The 16474-nt window shown below is 34.9% G+C and overlaps 1 pseudogene; it reads left to right on the forward strand.

Annotated features, from left to right (window-relative positions):
- Nucleotides 1-621: 621 nt before the first annotated feature.
- Nucleotides 622-1027, forward strand: LOC111151589 (annotated as a pseudogene).
- The last annotated feature ends 15447 nt before the right edge of the window (nucleotides 1028-16474 follow it).

The raw sequence follows: 16474 nt of genomic DNA on the forward strand, positions 1-16474 counted from the left end.
TTAAACAGTGAGGATGGTAATTATCAATGAAGTGTGAGATACTAAAAAATGGACAAAAGACTTCACAGCAGTATGAATACAGAACAGATATTTAATAATAAAAATGTGTTAAAAAGGAGGAATCAAAAGGAACTTTCTGATTCATTCAGTAACCAAAAAGATGATGCATATGCTTAGTGTACATATATTTATTATTTGCTTGTGAACAAAGACTATTTTCTATGACCACTAAAAGGATGCTATACAAATGGATTCAAGTCATATGAGTACCAAAACGGAAGTCTGAGTAGCTGGAGTTTGCAAGGACTATCATAAGAATGGGTGATATTAATAGGAGCCTGAATGCCTAGGAATATTTAGAGCATTGACCAAAGAGCTTTTAAAAATCTTTGAATTAACCTATAGTCTTCCTTAGTGCCTGTGGGCTCCATCTGCCTCTTATATTTCATACTAAATGCTAAGTTTCTATCATAAGATTTGATTTCTGTGAAAGTTAGCCATTTAAAATATTGCCATAAATGCAGAAATAAGCAAAAGAAACCTCTTAGGAGTCATGAAAATGAAATGTACAACACTGCTATTTTGAACCATAGGAGACTTTTCCAACCAGGGTCCAGTAGAATGGCTCCCACTAAGAGGGGTGACGAAAAGAAGGGCCATTCTGTCGTCGACGAGGTAGTGACCAGAGAATACACAAGCAGCATTCACAAGCACATCCATGGAATGGGTTTCGAGAAGTCTGCCTCTAAGGGACTCACAGACATCCGGAAATTTGCCAGGAAGGAGATGGGAACTCCAGATGTGTGCACTGAAATCAGGCTCAACAAAGTTGTCTGGCCCGAAGGAATAAGGAATGTTCCATAACATATCCATATGCGGTAGTCCAGAAAACGTATTGAGGATGAAGATTCACCAAACAAGCTGTACATGTTGGTTACCTATGTACCTGTCACCACTTTCAAAAATCTACAGACAGTTAATGTGGATGAGAACGAATTGCTGATTGTCAAATAAAGGTATAAAACTGAAAAAAAAAAAAAGGAGAAACTTTAAGATCCACTGTTATTAATAATAAACTTGCGTGTATATATTTAAAGCCAACAAATTGAAAGTATGTACAAGTGAGGTGAAGAAACCAAACTGAGGAATTAGAAAAAATAAACAGGCAAGCACATTTTGCTGTCAGAAGACATTTATAATTAGTATAAATAGACCTATTACCCAACAAAACCCTTTGAAGATATCAAGGAGAAAGGACTCAAGAATATTCATTATGCTATATTTAATATTTAATTTATATTTAATAATAAATATATGCTATATTTAATGAGGAAGTATATATATTTTAATATAAGATAGTAATATTTTGTTTTCTTGTTGTTTGTCATCTGCCTCTCTTAAGAGGCTTTTGGTTATAAGTAACATTAAAGGAAGGGGTCTCAAAGCACGGTACATAAGAGCTCCAATTTCTCAATTTGACTGTTGTCCATTCTTGAGGCTCTTTTTCCTACCCTGGCTTGATATTATAGGTAGAAGATTATAGAAAAAGCAATGATGGGGCATCTAGGTGACTTGGTCAGTTAAGCATCTGCCTTCAGTTCAGGTCATGATCTCAGGGTCTTGGGATCTAGCCCCACATCTATCCTACTTCCTGCTCAGCAGAGACTCTGCTTGTTCCTCTGCCCCTCTCCTCACTCATCCTTGCTTGCTCTCTGTCTCTAAATACATACATACATACATACATACATACATACATAAATACCTAAAGCAATGACATATTCAGTAATATGCACCAAAATTCCTGTAGAAGAGAGAGTGTCAAACTGGGACATTTTATTGTCAGTCATTGCTAAGAAGAATGGAGCAATGAAATTTGACTATTAGATTTTTACTTTTAAGTCATATTAGTAAACAAACTCTAATTCTACCAAAGGAAAGAAGGAAGTATTCGTTGTTATTTAGATAACTAGGGAAGGCCTGCCATATTATCAGAACATTAAATATTAATAAAAGTTGTTAAGATACAACCATACTTTATTTTTTTAATTTTAATTATATTTTTATTTTTAAAATGTTTTAAAAAGATACATATTTTTTATTATGTTCAGTTAGTCACCATATAGTAAGTACATCATTAGTTTTTGATAGGTATTCAGGAGGGTCTTTTATGCAATGAATCATTGGGTGTTTTATGCAATGAATCATTGAACACTACAACCATACTTTAAATTTTGTGGTGAAATGAGACCAAAATGGCCAACAGAATCAAAACAAATCTTGGAATGAAAGTGTGGCCAGAGAGCATAATTCAAGATAAATAAAAATTTGGAAATCTCAAAGAGCTATTCAAGATAATTGGAGGATTGGAACCATAGAAGTATAAAAAAAATAGGAGATACACTTCTTAAAATTTATATCATTAATTTATCCACCATTTCCATTATTTAAAAACTGTTTCCCTGAGTACTTTCTTTATAGGCAGCATGTATCTACAGCATTCAATGGCTAGTGATTAGTTATATATATATATATATATATATATATATATATATATATACTGTTCCTGCACCATTTTTGGCATTGCAGGAATAGAATCTAAATAAAGATAAAGAATCAAAAAATAATTTATAAGACATAATAAATAATAAAAACATGGTATCACAATGCACAGATGAAGAGCTCCTTTATATAATAATGATACTGAGAACCTCTCAGAGAATGTGGTTTACATGGTATCAGCTTTTGAAAGAATCAGTGGGGAAAATGTCAAAAGATAAAATATAATCAAGAATTTGAAGGAATAGAAGGGCACCTGGGTGGCTCAGTCAGTTAAGCCTCTCACTCCTGATTTTAGCTCAGGTCATGATCTCAGCATTGTGAGATAGAGCCCTGTGTTGGGTTCTGCACTAGGCATGGAGTCTACTTAAGATTCATTCTCTCTCTCTCTCTCCCTCTGCTCCTCCCCCACAAAAAAGAATGGGAAGGAATAGAAAACCCACAGAAGCAAATAACTGAATGAATTTAGTGGCCACTACACAGTGATCAAGGAGAATAGTGATCTACAAAGAAATTAGAGAGGTTATAGAATCTAAATAATTAAGGACGTAAATTATGAAAAGCAGTTTGCATCCTATCTTCACCCAATGAGTACCTGGAAAAGATACAGATTTAATCTGGTAAACTAGAAAACAAGCATAGTATTCTAAGACACAGGACAATTTAGTATAGTAGTTAATATCTATACAAATTAAAGTTCTTTTTTTCTCTCTTTTCCCTTCTTTTTTTTCTCTGATTTCTTTCCATTTCCCTTTCTTCCCATTTCCTCTCCTTCACCACAATTTCCTTCTCTCTTCTTTTATTTTCCTTCTCTTCTTCTTTTGCTCTTCCTCCTCCTCTTCATTTTCTTTTTCTTCTTTAGCAGGAGCAAGTCTAGGAACTTTATTAACCTGTATATGAAATCTTTTTAGTTGATTGTGCCTTATTTGGTTATGGAAGTTGGGATTGTATGGGAGCATCATTGAAGAATGTTGATATATAGGGAAAAACTTAAGGAAGACACCTCATTATGTTATGGGAATGCATAGGAGAGGGGTCACTGTACAATTTATATTCAAACTCTTTACAGATCCTAACTTCCTTTTCATATTTATGAGAATCTCTAGAAATGAATTTGGGGATTTAAGCCAACATTGAGGTGTAGAAAACCTGATAGCATTCATTCATTAATTCAACAAAATGTATTTGTTCAGTATTCAGGTCCTAGAGCTCATACCTAGAGTCTCTATCCCTGAATTTGTTACTTAATTACCTACTATCTGGAATCCTAATGGGATATGTGAACATCTTATCTACTGAGGAGCCCCCTACCTATCTGAGAACATTTATTTTGTATCTTACTACATTCAATAACACTATAAAACATACAAGAGTATTTGTTTCTGATTAGGTACTCAATAATTGTTTTGGAGTCAAATAACTATACAACCATAGTCTATTATAAGTTCAATATAATTAGGGGCTAGGTCACATTAATCTTTACATAAAAGATACACTAGCTTATTACTAAGAAAAGATAAGGCATTCCATATATTTCTTGAGTAAATGAACAGATGTATTAAGCTTTAAATTTCAGCATTCACGAAATATCAAATAAAACATTGTCACAATCATCAAATCATGTAATAATCCATAGACACTTTTTTTTTTCATTTTCTTTCCCCAATTTTCTGGAAAACTCTGAAGAGTGAAACAAAAGTAAAACATTTGGTTGAATTTCAGAATTTACCTAAAAAAATGCATCCAAGAACAGGTAGAATGTCTTCAAAGATTTCCACAAGTATTATCAGGCTATCCAGAGGCAGGTAAAATTGCAACTGAAGCTATCACTAGCAGTTAGTGGTAAGCATCCCCAAAGCAGAAGGCTAAACTGTGTGAAGAGTACTGTGGGGGACTCCCTACATTGCAGTAGAAGTTCACAAGAATTCATAAATAGGCTACTTACATGAGTCTATCATTCAAATGATATGTAAAAGTTTGTATGGAGTATCTTCTATCTGTTTAAAATGCATGATTAATTCTCAATTTAGTATAGGTACCTGGTAATACAATTAGAATTACAGTTTCAGTATTTTCATCTTACATTTTAATGTGAAAATGAAATAATATATTGCTGTCAGTGAATTAAGTTATGGTAAGCAATTTGTCAGTAATAAATTTGGGTAATATATCCAAACGAGAATTCGGATTTACAATTCACTTTTGCAGCATGATTAAGCCTATAATGAACCATTTGATTCACTTGATCATAGTTTTATTCAGTATCCAGACCTAAACTAAGCTATATTCAATTGATTGAGTTGCTCATATTATAATGCATAAATATTTAAGTGATTATTCAGATGATACTGCACTATTTTTCAAAACATTTTATCATACATTATATATGTGCATATATACAACATATATAAAAATACCTAATCATACACACACACTGAAGTCTGACTCTGTGTTATGCTCTGGGCTATAAGGAGTGCTAAATTAAGGCTCACAAACAGTTTGGAATTCAGAATACAATACATTAGGGAAATTTCCTGAAACTAGAACTATGTGTTCAATGTCTGGGTAGGGTAGGGATTGGGAAAAGTTGTTACCATACCAGTCTTCATTAAACCACTTTTCTCAAAATTGAGCACAGCTACCAAAATTTTTCAGTAGATGCACTATATCTAGGATTGCTAATCTCCTTTTTTATGAAGTAGGTGAAGATATAGCCCTACTTATAAGCTTGCCATCACTTCTCTCTATAGGTACTTTCTGAAATGGGAGTTGGTAAATAATGTAGTAAATGGAAATCATATGAGAAAACCTTCAGTAGGCATCAAATGGAGCTGTGTTTTAACATTCAGTTGTTCTACTCTAGATTGTCCAAAGTAAAGACTGTTCAGTCATTAAGGATATTTAATAGTTTAGAACATATAGTCTATGGTGATAGAGACTGTGATAATATGAGAAATATTCTTGTTGAATTTAATTCTCAATGTATAAACACACAGAGAAATCTTGCAAAGACACCTTGCTGTGAGCAGACGTTCAAGGAGAATGTATAGTTAATGTGCCCTAGTTAGAAAACTAGATAGTAGACTTTTCAACATGGGCATATACAAAGTATATTTATATTTTAGCTCTTCCTTTTGATATGGTTTTTTACATTCATGCAAAACTTCAAGGTTTATAGAAAATTAATATGTACCAAGTGTTAACATATGTTAGAGGTGGACAATGATAGCCTGAAATGAGTCCTATTCATTGAATGCAGTATACTATTCATAGATTGTATTAATGTACATCATCAACATATACCCAGTGGTGGCTTGCTAGGGCTTCCATAACAAAATACCACAAACTGAGTGGCAAGCAACTGAAATTTATTTTTCTCACAGTTTTGGAAGCTAAAACTCCAAGATCAAGGTGTCAGCAGATTTGATTTCCCCTGAGGCCTCACTCCTTGGTTTGCAGATGACTGCCTTCTCACTGTGTCCTCACATGAGCTTTCCTTTCTTTGGATAAAGCTTATCCCTCGTGTCTCTGAATGTCCAAATTTCCTTTTCTTATAAGAACACCAGTCAGGGGGCGCCTGGGTGGCTCAGTGGGTTAAGTCTCTACCTTTAGGTAAGGTCATGATCTCAGGGTCCTGGGATTAAGCCCCACATCAGGCTTCTGCTCAACAGGGAGCCTCCTTCCCCGCCCCCTTGCCTGCCTCTCTGCCTACTTGTGATCTCTCTCTCTGTGTCAAATAAATAAAATCTAAAACAACAAAACAAAAAAACCCACCAGTGAGATTGGATTAAGTTCTACCTGAAAGGTTTCATTTTAACTTAATCACCTTTTTAAAGTCTCTATCTCTAAATAAGTCACATTTTGAGGTATTGGGGGTTAGGGCTTCAACACAGGAATTTGGGGGGGCAAACTTTAGTCCACAGTAATGTAATAATTGCATATAAAATGAAATTCTTTATGATAGGACATTTGATTTTATATCTTTCCTATGCTCTTTAATTTTGTAAGTATCAAATTGAGTTTGTATTCAATATTCCAATAAAACTATTTGGATGCATAAAGAATAATAATGTACTGAGTTTTACATATCTTCTGTTTCACAGAAGGGAAGCAGCTTCAGGTGAGAGATACTTGTTTTAATTGTTGAATTGAGGCAAAGTGTCATGTTTAAAATAGAAAGAGGAGGATTGTCATTTTACAGGTAGGTAAATAGCTTTAAACAACTTATATGTGAATGTAGAGAAAATTTGTAAGAGGTAAGTGTACTGATTTCTAATCTCCATCTTCAGTTACACTGCTATAATTGGTGTTGACCACAGTAGACTGAGCGCTTGTAGTCCAAACACTGAATTCCTGGTCAAGATCCTCTGGTCATGTCCCACCTCACTCTTTACTCACACCATTTGCTCTAGGATGTCTGCTTCTCATTTTAGAGATTCTAATTGCTGGTCCCCAAGAAATATTCGAATTGACTCGTTATTCCCTTGGATTCCTGCTTAACATTGCATCTCTCTTCTAACTCAAACCCATGAGGTCTGTGCTTTCTGTTATTTACATTCTCTAACTGGGATCAACATTGCTCTTTAACCCACGGTGTGAGAGTGAGCTTAAATCTCCTTTCATAGCAGAGATCTTATTCTGTCAACTACATACCTTATTCTTATTCTGTTCTGTCAACTATATACTATATATATACATGTATGTATATATATATATGTATACACACACACACACACACACACACACACACACACAATTAACAATGCCTCAAGACATTGTCCCTATATTGTTTTCTTTCCAAAGTCCTTACAAAATAAGTTGACCATACCATTATGTTCTTAGAAAACAAACAAAAAATGAAAACAAACACAAACAAGGAAACAAAACAACCATATAAGCAAAAGCTTGCAGCTCACTTGGAAAGTTATTGAAAATCTTGATAAGATAAAAATTAAAGAGAGTCATCAGCATCTTCAGGTATTTCTCCCAAAGATTACAAGTGTGCTGGTACGGAAAAAGGTGACATCTTTTGACAATAAGCCACAACCTAAAATTGCACATTAACCACATTTCCAATGGAGATCATTTTTTTCTTTGCATACATGAACTATAATACATTTCAGACTATCCAATGAAAGTGCCATAAAGTCTAGAATTATGAGAAAAATATTATTTTCTCTAACATAATAACAGGGAAAATATTCGTTCATTCCCTATATCTGTGGGCAGGGGTATTCTGCTTTCAAATTGTTTCTGTTCTCTGTTCTCATAAATACAAGTTCTCTATCACTTATTTCAAATAGCCTGAAGCAATGAATTATTTTATATGCTTTAAATTTTGTATTAAAATAGAGGAGTCAGGGCTTTTGTTTGCAAAGAACAAAAATATCCTTTAAATCGCCTCAAGAGGATATGAATTTATCAATTGCTATTAGAAGTTCACAGACTCTTTTTTCTTTAAATTCAATTAGCCAACATATAGTATATCATTAGTTTCAGCCGTAGAGTTTAGTAATTCGTCAGTTGCATGTAACACCCAGTGCTCATCCTATCACATGCCCTCCTCAATGCCCATCACCCAATTACCCCATCTTCCCATCCCCTTCCCCCCTCCCCCAGCAACCTGGAAGTTTCCCAAGCAGCTCTCAGAATCTTAAGGAATGGTTGAGTACCCACCTTTCATGACTGATAATCAGCAGCATCAAGAAAATTATGCCACGAGACTGTTCTAGTAGCAACATACTGATCCAGCCAGGCACAGGCACTATAGCTTGACCTGTGCGTGCTTCCATTGGGCATTGCGAGAACTACTGCCAAAATCTCCTTGAAAATGGAACGTTGCTGCAGTCACTTAGGGCATAATAACGAATTCTATGTATTGCTTACTTCTCCACATGACCAATTTTCAGATGAAAACTTCACACATTGATTCTGATTTGTAGAACCTAGGCCAAATCTATGTACTCTGCAAGGAAAGGCAAATTTTTATATTTTTCTTTGGGAGAATTCTCAAACATGTGAAAAAATACTCAGTCATGACAGGTGGCCAAAAGAATGACAAATGTCTATTATATGGAGATAATGTGGTTGGTATATTTAATTAATCCTTTCAAGCTGAGCTTTAATTTGGAATGGGGGAACCAAGTAGAATAATCAATCATTTTCATGTAACCTAAAGAGACAAGAGAAAGAGGAATTACAATTAGTGTTCTCCATAGGTGTGACTGGTAGGAAGCATATTTTTGGAAAGGAAAGAAGGATTTTTTTTCTTCTAAGTAATATAGTAATTTATTAATACTTAGTATCTCTTGCCTCGATTCCTAGAGAATAAGTATTTTAATTAAAGATGGAAAAGGTATATAAAAAGATTAGTTCTATCCTAGAGATTCCTCTATTAGTTCAGTTACAAAAGTAAGAATAGTTAATTGCTCCAACTCACAGAACTCTATTTTGTATGTTATTGAATACATCAGGTTTTATATTTTTACCTATTTGGAGTTAGTCAAGGTTGAAACCAGTTATACTGAATTGTACTGTTAATTAAAGGGAGGCAGGCAAAGGGATAGAGTGGGCAAATAAGGTAAGGAATGCTAAGTGCAAAAGGCACATAAACTTTGTTTTGGGGGTGCCTGGGTGGCCCAGTCAGTTAAGCATCTGACTTCAGCTCAGGTCATGATCTCAGGGTCCTAGGACTAAACCCTGTATGATCACTAGTGGGGAGTCTGCTTCTTCCTCTCCTTCTATCCCTATCCCCACTCCACTCATGGACACACACTCTCTCTCTCAAATAAAGAAAACTTTAGCAGGAATTAAAAACAAACTTGACCGTTTTGATTTATCTCCATTACTCTGTGAGACATGACCTGTCATCAGACTGAGGTAGGCTTGCTTTATAAGAATACATGTGGATAGAAGTTTATAGGTTTGTATTTCTTTTTAAGAGCGATCTTGCTAGTTTGAACAAGATCTCAGATAAGTTTTCAGTTGCATTTTTTCCTGTAACAATTGCACTTTCTACTTTCTTTGCTGTTGCAATAGATATAAACTTTGTGTCAATATGCAATTAATGAATTCACTTCCCTAAATTTTACTTTAAGGCTCATTTTTATTTTAAAACATGCATTTTTTACCAAAGGGTTATGGTTAGGTTGGTGGAAGAGTAGTTAGGAAAGCGTATTTCAATTAAAGCCAAAGAAAGTACACCTTCGTGGAGTCAAGAAGTCTGCTCAGATTTCAAGATGATATGTTGCATGTTGAGTGAAGTGGCAAACTCCTGAGAGAATAATTTGGGAAAGTTATATATTTATGCTTGATTATTATTCTTCAACACAATTGTATTCCCATGAAGATACTTTCCCTTTAATAATCTAAATCAGGTTCTCAATTCCCTGCGCTGAGGAGCAACAAATAACGCCTTATGTCTCAGCATCCCCTTCCAACACAGAAATATGTGCCTATGCCTCCATGCACACATACATTTAGCCATGGTTTTTAGTAAATTACTCTCCTTAGTCCTATGATGCGATGCTACATAAAATACCTCCAAAATGACATGTCTTCCTGTTAGTATGATTTCAATAAAACTTTGTATTTCTTTATAGGTATTCAGAAATGTTCCATCATAGGGTAGATGATGAATTATATTTGTGTGAATGAAAGACCCACATGGGCTTATTCTAGATGCTCTAGTAGTTCTACTGCCCTATCTGTCCTGTTGTGAATCTGAAGCAACCTTGGGAATTTTGTTGTGATAATTTTTTTAACTTTCAAAGACAAAAGGAATAACATATTTTGAGTCTCGTTCATGCAATAAGTTCTTGCTAATTTGTTCTTCCATCTCTTTCCTTTTTTAGATAAGTTACACCTTGATGGCCTTCTTTTTTCTCTAATTATATCACATAATTAATTTGCCCCCTTCCAGCACTTTACACATATACCTGTTTTGAGATATATCATTTTACTCACATTGATTGGCTAGTTGTGTATCTCTCTTTGGTATTTCTAACCGCCAGAAAATACATATCCAATAACTCAGCTTTATCCTTCTTGTTACATTACCAATATATGATTAATAGAAACTGTTAAGTCATTGTTAGCTCAGTTAAAATAAAATTTGAAAATAAAATTATAAAATATTTAATAATATGTTAAATAGGAAAAATGTTATAATGGTTTGGGCTCAGTCTTTTAGAAAGAGTATGTATGTATGTATAATATGTACATAAAGGCATGTACCTTCTAATTGATGAAAATAATGGCAGAGAGAAGTCAGAACTAGAAAAATTCAAATATAAATTCTAAATTCCATTACTGATTTTAGAAAACAATTGGTATGCAGTAATAGGCTGCTGCCCTTTTTCTTTTATAATATTCCTAGAAACACAGAGTTTGTATTGAGACTTTGAAAATAATTACCTATGGGAAATACTAGAACCTTACCTAAGATTGGATAGGAAACCACCTTCTCAACAGTTTTAAACAAGTCTTTAATTGTGGTTGGGTATAAACAGTGGTGGAAAGCATTGGTAATGCTTACCAATATTGGTAAGGTGTTATCTCCTTTACTTAATCTTATGTCAATGAAGTAAAAAAGATAAAACAGGGAACAGAAGAAAACTGCTACAAAATTTCAATTAATATTCTCAGATGAGAGGTTATTGCATCTACAAATAAAAATAGAAAATCATGAAATAAACAGTCATAAATATTTCTGGTGGTGGTATTCCTTTCCCTAGTTTTAAGGCTTTCCTGATTAAAGTACCACAATTAATAGCATTATTTCTGAGTATTCAGTCTACACTGGGAGTATAGAATGGAATTATTAAAATAACCTTGGTAAACCTGATACTGATTTCATTGCTATATACATTTAATTAAAAGGTACTTATTTTGCAAATGGAAAAGATATTTTTAAACTCCCTTAGTCCTATGAAATAAAAATGTCACTAAAGTCTTGTTTTCTTAATGAAATGTCTAATTCAGATTTTTTCAAAAACTGAAATTACAAATTCAATATTGCCCCATGGTGTCTGTCTGAAATGTCACTGCAGTCTCATAACTAAAACAACTTTGTCTCAAATTAATCTACAGTCATAAGCTGTAGTCTGGTGCGACATGTGTGCACCAAAATCTGGCCCTCAACCTCACCCCTGGACCTTCTCCCCCAAGTTATTCTTTTCTTTGCTTGTCCACAGATAAGTAGATACTTCTGTATTTATCCCCCTACTTGTTTTACTGAGGTTCTCTCTTTGTGTCTAGGAGGACATTCTTCTGTGTATAAAACGCAATGAATTTTGTTCTTGAACATGAAGTGGGGGAGAATGTAAACAGAAAACACTGATTATTAATACATATGTTCCTTTCAATTTTATTAAAGATTATTTGTTTATATTTGATAGAGAGAGACACAGCGAGAGAGGGAACATAAACAGGGGGAGTTGGGGAAGGAGAAGCAGGCTTCCTGCTGATCAGAGAGCCCGATGCAGGGCTTGATCTCAGGACCCTGGGACCATGACCTGAGCCAAAGCAGATGCTTAATGACTGAGCTACCTGACTGAGCTATCCAGGCACCCCTGTTCCTTTCAATTTTAATGCAGAGAAGGAAGCAATTAAGTGTAAGAAAAAGAGGAAGTAGCAAATAGACTGAGCTTCCAAAGGTAGTAAAATGGAATGAGAGTCAAGACTCTGATGGGGAGGGATAGATTAGAAATGAGTAATGGGTAGAAAGAGCACTCCTTCTAGACATTAGTAGGGGAGCAGTAAAGTGGTGCTGACTCCATCTGTAGATTTGTAGGTGGAAGTTGTTCAAATTTCATCTCATTGCTCAACTCTTTTCTATGAACATTATGCAAACGCATCAGCTAAAAATAAAATTGGATGTATAGGGTGTGAAAAATTTGGATAAGAATGGAAATTTTTGAAATATCTACTATGTAAAGGGGAGAAAAAATAAACGTGATAGGATTGCCAGCATTCAATTTATGTTGAAGACCATGAATATATAGAAGCACCCATCTGTGAGTGTGGGTAGATTTCTCTGGATAGTGCTTAGGTTCAGAGGAGATGGAAAGATTTATCTAGGGTTGGAATTTTCCCTGGTTGTACTGAAAAGGCAATATAATCAATATAAGAGTTGATAACACTGGACAGAAAACCCCAATTTAGAAGGACAGCAATGGTTCAGTTCTAACGAGAAAAGAGTAGCTAATTTTTGTTGTTTTTAAGATTTTATTTAATTATTTGACAGAGAGATCACAAGTAGACAAAGAGCATGTAGAGAGAGAGGGGGAAGCAGGCTCCCCAGTGAGCAGAGAACCGGACATGGGGCTCGATCCCTGGACCATGAGATCATGACCTGAGCCCAAGGCAGAGGCTTAATCCACTGAGTCACCCAGACATCCTGAGTGACTAAGGGTTTAAAGAGCTCTGCGAGGTCAAAGAGCAGTGGTGTTGTGCGTAACTATGTGATAAAGCTAGACAGACAGGAACTTGTCATGAAATCAAGATACCTGAATATATCATTTCAAAGGTGGAGTTCTGCCAGAGGATTTAAAATGTCCCAGGTGTGTCCACAGCAATGATTGGCTGAAGTTGTTTTAAGTCTTACTCAACCACAAGCCTCAGTTCACATGTGTATACTTCTCACAAATCTAGTCAGTATTTCTAACCCAGTTTGCTTAAATACCTACTCTCTTTCTAATAAAACTAGATGTGCAGCATCATAACCCATATCACTGTTAAGGGATTTCAGAGACATTTGTCCTAGGTGACTTATCAGCCAATTATTTTTGACCATCGCTGGATTACCTATCACAAAACATTTTCACACTCAGATATTGCAAGCCTCAAAGTGAAAAATGAACTCACAGGGATAGTCACACACCAAGCATTACTAACCAGTTTGCAGGTGGGGGGTATATATAACCAAAGGAACTATGCTTCCTTTACACTAAAGATCCTACCTATGTGTGTTGTAAAATAGACAATCATCAACTAGCGGCATATAAATCAGGGTAAATGACAGATTAAACAGAGAATATTTCCTCTGCTGTGATAAACTATTCCATTACAACATAATAGCATGCAAGATCTAAAAAAAGAAAGACATAAGATCTAGGGGAAAAGGAGAAAAGGCATTCTATATAAGGAAAATAACCTCTATCCTGCCTTCTAATTCCCCAAATCTTTAAGTTTATATGCAGATTATTGCTCACAACGTATCTTCTAGGCTTTCCCTGTGCCTCTGATGTGATGGCAAAGACATCTGTCCTCTAACTTCTGGTGTGCTCTCTTCTGTGCATGCCGCTGCTACCTCTTTGCCTTGCTTTGAATCAAACTCCTAGGTTTCATCCATAGAAAAAAAAAAAGAGCCCCTGTTCCACCAATTCCTGTTTATAATTCTTTGAGGATGACTGCTTCCTTTTTCTAGTGTAATAATTCATCAGGGTATCAGTTCATCATCAATACTATCTATATTTTGTTAAATCTGTCTGAATAATGTTATAATAAAAACTGACTCTTTACACAAGATGGAAACAAAGTATTCCTTTAAGTAAATGCTAACTTATTGCTTATGTGTCAAAGAAAAATCTTTTTCTGTAGGACCTAGAATGGTCAAATAGAACCAAAGTAGGAGAAACTCCTTAAACTAGAAGAAGTTTCTTAAAAAAAATGTACAATGTTTCAGAGTCCATTTGGATGTGGAAAGACAAACTTCACCTAAACTATGTGTTTCAATATATTTTTGTTTGTATTTTAATTTTATTTAAATAAAAGCATTATCAAATTTGGAGAAGTGGACTGCTATGAATTGGGATTCTGTTTCCAGTAGGAAAGTCTTAACTCTTTGCCATAGAGTTGAGTGAAAAGTAATTTTTTCCTCCTATTTTTGAGTTAACTTAGTGCAATGTTGTTTTCATGTATTTTCAGCTTCAGTTGAGCTAAAGAAAATATTGAACATGGAATTAACTATGCAGATTTCATTGGTTCAAGGAAAAAAATTCCCTTTGGAATCTTTGAAGGCAAATGCACCTTAACACTAGTGTGCAAATTTCCATCTGGTAGCTTTAGATGTGTGCAGCAAGAGGAGACTACCCATCACTCTTGTCTTCTCATATTTCTCCTGAAATGAACACCTATTCTTTACGGGGATGAAACTATCCACATTGAGACTGCACAGGAGTTGCAGATGAATTATAGGCTGTGATGTAGATACAAAAAATACTATCCAAATTTTATAGATGAGGAAACTGAGAGTCAGAAAATGTAAGTTTAAGTAACTGCTATTATAGGATGAAGGTACAAATTCAGATATGCCCATCTTTCTTGAAACTGTAGTTTTTGTTTTTGATTTTTTAAAAATAATTTCCCTTGGTTCTCAGCTGAGAATCAGTTCACCCCCAGGGCACACTGGCAATGTCTAAAGACTTTCTTTGGTTGTCACAACTGGAGGATGCTCCTGGCGTCTTGTGAGCAGAGGTCAAAATGCTGCTGAACATCCTGAAAGGTATGGGACAGCACTCCATCCCTACCCACACCAAAGAATTATCTGGCCTCAATAGTCAATAGTGCCAAGTTAATATTGCCTAGATATTACTGCCTTAGATATTACTGATGTGTTTTAGTATATGGAAAAACCTGCATTTACAGAGGCACTGTGGGAACAGAACAAATCTTTCATCCTTGTGTTTGCACACAAGCTTGCTGAAAAAAGCAAACTTGCTGGTTGAATTTCCTAGAACAAATAAGATGTCTCTGTAGTATTCCCCAGAATACGCAGCTACACTTCAAGAGCACCAGTGTAACTCTTACTAGGTCACTAATCAAGTGGGAGAAACTAAAGCTATGGGTTGTAGCTAGGTCATTCTTTCCAACAAACTAATTAAGCTTAATGCATTGTATTCACACTCTATGAGAGCAAAAGGTTTGTTTTTGATCAGAGGCTTTTTTTGGCTTCAGTATTATTAAAGGGTCCTCAGTAGAGACAAGCCTAAGCAAAGAAAGGAATACAGATTTAAACAACTATAAAATGAAAAGTAGTTTGCATATTTGGACAATACCCTTCTTCTAGGGCTATAAATCAAGATGCCCAAATAGAGGAAATTGAAAAGTCTGAGCTATATTTGTTTCTCATCAATCAAATAGTCTTAAACACAAAACTTGTCATTGTAGACAAAAATCAGTCATCTCTTAGTGAGTGTTAAAAAAAAGTCTTCGTCATCAAGAACGTTCTTCCTTCTTTAACACAACCATGGCTGACAAATACCGTGTTTATGTGGATGCTCTCTGTGCTGCACGCATAAAGAAAAACATCACCGAATTTATCACTAGTATGCTTAATTACCATAAAATGATTGTGGTTTAAATTTTCTTCTGACACAAACTTGTTTTAGAAATATCTTGGGGTCCCTGGGTGGCTCAGTGGGTTGAAGCCTCTGCCTTCAGCTCAGGTCATGATCCGAGGGTCCTGGGATCGAGCCCCACATCAGGCTCTCTGCTCAGCAGGGAGCCTGCTTCCTCCTCTCTCTCTCTCTCTGCCTGCCTCTCTGCCTACTTGTGATCTCTGTCTGTCAAATAAATAAAATCTTAAAAAAAAAAAGAAATAACTTGGAATACAAGCTAGAGAGGAATTGAATTTTCTTTTAAATATTTAGTATTTTTTAAAGTAAAAATAAAATAGATAAATTTACATCAGAAAATTTAACAAAGGAGAAGGAAAAGTTGAAAGTATATACAAATACACACAGATGGTACCCATTAATTACCCAACCAGAAAGAAAAGATTCTTAACTTGTTAATGTTCTATATACAGCTGGGATCAAAATACAGTTAATAGACTTTCATTTAACATTGTTATAAACATTTCCTATGTACATGATTATTCTTTGAAGTATTTTTAAATGCCTACCTAGTATAAAAT

Source organism: Enhydra lutris, unplaced genomic scaffold (genome assembly GCF_002288905.1).
Source record: "Enhydra lutris kenyoni isolate GAN:26980312 unplaced genomic scaffold, ASM228890v2 scaffoldscaffold2, whole genome shotgun sequence".
Lineage (NCBI taxonomy): Eukaryota > Metazoa > Chordata > Mammalia > Carnivora > Mustelidae > Enhydra > Enhydra lutris.